The 3,760-nt window shown below is 34.7% G+C and overlaps 1 long non-coding RNA gene across 1 annotated transcript; it reads right to left on the reverse strand.

Moving 5' to 3' along the window:
- Nucleotides 1-2,862: 2,862 nt before the first annotated feature.
- Nucleotides 2,863-3,702, reverse strand: LOC130551114 (uncharacterized). The gene is made up of 6 exons (XR_008962540.1): nt 3,662-3,702; nt 3,550-3,578; nt 3,432-3,463; nt 3,280-3,346; nt 3,156-3,187; nt 2,863-3,070 (listed from the first exon to the last, which is right to left on the reverse strand). It is a non-coding gene; the product is annotated as an uncharacterized LOC130551114 (long non-coding RNA).
- Nucleotides 3,703-3,760: the final 58 nt, after the last annotated feature.

Here is a 3,760-nt window from a genome sequence, read left to right on the forward strand (position 1 = left end):
TGCAGAGAAAATTCTGCAATGTTAAAAAATGAAACATCACAAGAGTATGATAATTATAAATAACAAAAGAACTTACACATTGTTGCTTCCTCTGTTGTGCTTGCTGACTGATGCTTGGTGACTTGGTAAATTTGCAAAGGAAGAAAAGCTATTGCAAAAAACAACTAATTAATAACAGCACTGCATGGACAAACCTAAACATCATTATTATTTATACAGCAATGTGAAATGATTCAAAGCAAATTAAAATGACAAATATTACTCACCTGTTAGGTTGTATTTGTCACTGTGTGGTGAACTTCTGGACGGGTCCGTTTTTGGAGAATAATTGCAGCTCACTGATTTACTCTTAACTGAACGCAGTTTAATGAATAAATCTGATTCTTGAATTGTAAAACTACACAGTATTTTTCCAGACCTTTTATGCGAGTCTGTCTTTAAAAGCGGTTGGTCACTGTCTCCCAAGAACAGACAACAACCAGTGTTTTCAGATCCTGGTATTTCACATGTAATCCTGAATTCACCAAGCGAAGAGTGATGGAAGACTGTAATGTTTGGCTTCTCATCTGGAAGCAGATACAATGAGTGCAGAAAATGAGTGAGAACTGTAAAACAATTACTTAAACATTCAAATAACATTTTTGGTGCTCAACTGTGAGAAGATGAATTGAGAAGATGGATTAAGGAGCCCTCAATCAATGAACCTTGTCCATTTTTCACCTTGATAGTAAAGAAAGCTCTTTAAATGTCTCAATAAAAAAGTAAATATATCCCAAACTTACAACATCTCGTAGCCAAAGTAAACTTCACATAAGATTTTTATAACTTTTTCAAATAGGAGATTTAAGAGAAATTAAAAACTATTAACTGTTTTAAAAGCTGTTATCCAATACTTGCAACTGAGAAACAGAGAGAGAGAGAGAGAGAGAGAGAGCGGCGTATCATTATCAGCAGTATCACGCTGGCATGTTCTAAAAGTACTCATGTAGTGCAGGAGCTAAATCAAGAGAATGAATGCAAGAACACATACGGGACACATAAGGTTTTTAAAGCTTCTAATGTCAAACCGACAACAGAAGAAAACCACCAGACTCGCATCAGCGCAGACTTTTTATGTGTAGCTGAGACTGTGGTTTTGTAACCGTCAGCTTGACAAAAACAGAACAAGCTTGATTAGTCTCTTCATAAAAACAACTAGTCAGGGAAAATATCACTAGATCTAAAATCAAATAAATGCCAACATCTGTATCTCTGTGTTATAAATTGTAGACATGAAGGTGTAGAGACCCAAGAGTATTATAATATTTATATTTTATAATATTTATAAGTATTCATAATATTAATACATTTATAAAGGCACTACTACAAATAAAGTTGTTTATAAATGTACTTTTCCAAACAACTGACATCCTCTTAGGTTATTAGGTGGTGGTGGTGGTCAGGCCTGTATAATAGACTTCGATTTATGTAAAAGATGAGCAGAATTTAAAAAATCCCACTGACGTGCAGTTTTGAAGAATTTAAGAAGCTGTGCCACTTACCTTGAAGTTGAACCTCCAGAAACTGCAGACAGATGAAAAGGATAAGTAGCATTATGTCTATTTAACTGACAAACTGACACAAACAGGACACAATGCATATCAGGATATGAGAATGATGTGAAGGTGCCTTTCAAAGCCACAGAACTGCAGTGATGTCACTGAAGAAAAAACTGTATAAAGTTTAAGCAGAGATGGAACAATAAAGATAAATCCGTAACTCCATTTAGTTTAACTTGGAAACAAAAAAAGGGATGCGCAATAAATTATCGGTATCGGCCGATAATAACATTTAGGCCGATATACAGTATTATAGCCGATAAATCATAAATAATTTCTTCATCTGCATGCTGCTCGCAGTTAAAATACAGTACAGTACTGTCTTTCTGTCGTGATCATTCACTTAATGCTATTATCAAAACATTGCTGATGTAGGTACAGTATGTAAGTAAACAGTATTTATAGATGTATAAATTATTGTTTGAATATTGCAATATTGTTTGAATCAGACTGCTGTCTGAATGCTTTCTGTCTTGAGACCCATAAGACATGTGGCTATTAAGAACAATTATCTGGGTTGCTCTGGAAGAACATCTATCATTTGTTTATTAAATAAAAAATATACCTGAAGGTTAAAGAATTGTTAACTAGTGTAAAGTAGGCTTTGTGCATGAATTTTTAGGGGAAAAAAGAGAACTGATGATTACCTTGTTTTCTGCACTCAATGTTTTCAAATAAAAGCAGTTGTCCACTTTTTGCCTTTTGTTTCAGTCTTAGGGACTTTTATGTTCATATTTAGATACTGTATATCGGCCACTATATCGGTTATCGGCTTCCAATGTTAAAGAATGATCGGTTATCGGCCAAAATGTACATATCGGTGCATCCCTAATGAAAAACACGTTGTCATTTCTCGACTCTAGAGCACGCGTGAGTTCCTTTCAACAGTCAGTTTCCGACAGTAAACTCATTTGTGTCTTCATGATTGCAGAATCTTCAGTGAGCCAGCAGAGGGCACTCTCATCCAGACTTCAGGAAACACCACATTCCTAACTATGTCATTTAAGTCCATTTATTTGCTGTGTCAATAGTTTGTTTATTTTATATTAAGAGTGAAAAGGTGAAAGGCAGAAAAAATAAATTCATGAAAAAAGAAACAGTACTCATATAATAATCCCATCTATATAATATCTATATAAGAGTTTTAGACATTTTGAGGAATAGAGAAAGAGCAGGCCTACGTGGGGAAATGAGATGAGGTCTCAGAATGATGTGAAAATAGGCACACGGTCAAGAAAGTACACGTGAATACAGGCTTGTTGCTATTCAGAAATAACATTTATTCAATATTTACACAGAGTTAATAATGAATGATTACATGCTGTTATGATTATTTGTGGCATGAATGACACCAGTAGTAGGCAGGACGGGTCTGTGTTAGTGGGACTCTAGCCCACTGTAAACATCTCTGCTGTCATTGATGGCTGGCTGGGTGAGGATTGTGCAATACAGAGGATTCAATTGAACCTGTACTGTAGAGTAAAATAAGTGAATCTTAAAAAGGAGACGAAAAATACAAAAAAAAATTTTTAGTTCAATTGTACCTCATTTTCTCACCTGGGTTTGTTTTGATTGTTCTTCAGTGTCTCCTGTATGACACAACACATCAGACATTAAATTATAATAGAGAGCATATAAACAAAGGTGTCATTGGAACATAATGTGGGGATTTTTACTCCACCTGTGGGTTCAGATGTGGGTGGTAAAAAGTTGACAGAAGAGTAATATTCTGCTTCTTCCTCTCCACACTGAATGACAACGAGTTTCATTTCAAACAGTGTTAAATAGTATAGTAAAAAAAGTCAAAGTAATGTTCACCTGAGTAATACTTACATCGTCTGATCCGGCCATTGGTATGGAAACGCCTATTATACACAATACAGTATATATACTTCAATCACTCAATCAAATGAGATTTTGCTTATATTTAAGAAGCAAAGTCAAAACTCACCATGTTTTTTACTTGACTCGATCCAAATTCTGGTGAATTTCACAAAAATGACATCATCACCTCTTATTTTCTGATTTTAAACTGATCAAAATATATTTAAACACATCCTCACCTCACTGTTCTCTGCTTTCCTGTGATAAAAGGAGTGTTAACACAGTTAACACTGTCTCGTTGACCATTAAGTAAAACTCAGTGTTAAAATTGTAAAAGT

Source organism: Triplophysa rosa, unplaced genomic scaffold, assembly GCF_024868665.1.
Source record: "Triplophysa rosa unplaced genomic scaffold, Trosa_1v2 scaffold654, whole genome shotgun sequence".
NCBI lineage: Eukaryota > Metazoa > Chordata > Actinopteri > Cypriniformes > Nemacheilidae > Triplophysa > Triplophysa rosa.